Below are 413 nucleotides of genomic sequence, written 5' to 3'. Positions count from 1 at the left end.
TGTGACAACCTAGTCTCTTTGTGGATGTAGTATTGTTTAGTAGTGAATATAAGTGATCATCATTCTACCATTTTAGGACATACACTAAAAGGAGGATTTTAGACCTTGGTTTTTGGAGTTAATCAAAGTAAAACATAAGAACTTGTCTAAGTAGTTCAAATACATAAGAAGTTGCGAGATACTTTCATCATTCAAAATGATCTTGTCTCCTCAAGAATTTGTTAATACTTAGTTTATGTTTCTTGTTAAGTATTTATATGCATATCAAATAAAATAAAAAACAACCAAAATATGTTCCCTCCTTATTTGTGCATTGACATATTCATATGATTCATTCTGTTAGGCAATTCCTTGTGGTTCGACATAACCCTATACTATACTACAATTGAATTTTGAAAGAGGTGTAAATTGTA

This window comes from Lupinus angustifolius, chromosome LG02 (assembly GCF_001865875.1).
Source record: "Lupinus angustifolius cultivar Tanjil chromosome LG02, LupAngTanjil_v1.0, whole genome shotgun sequence".
Lineage (NCBI taxonomy): Eukaryota > Viridiplantae > Streptophyta > Magnoliopsida > Fabales > Fabaceae > Lupinus > Lupinus angustifolius.
The sequence above is the reverse complement of the archived record's forward strand: the minus strand, read 5'-3'. Positions refer to the sequence as shown.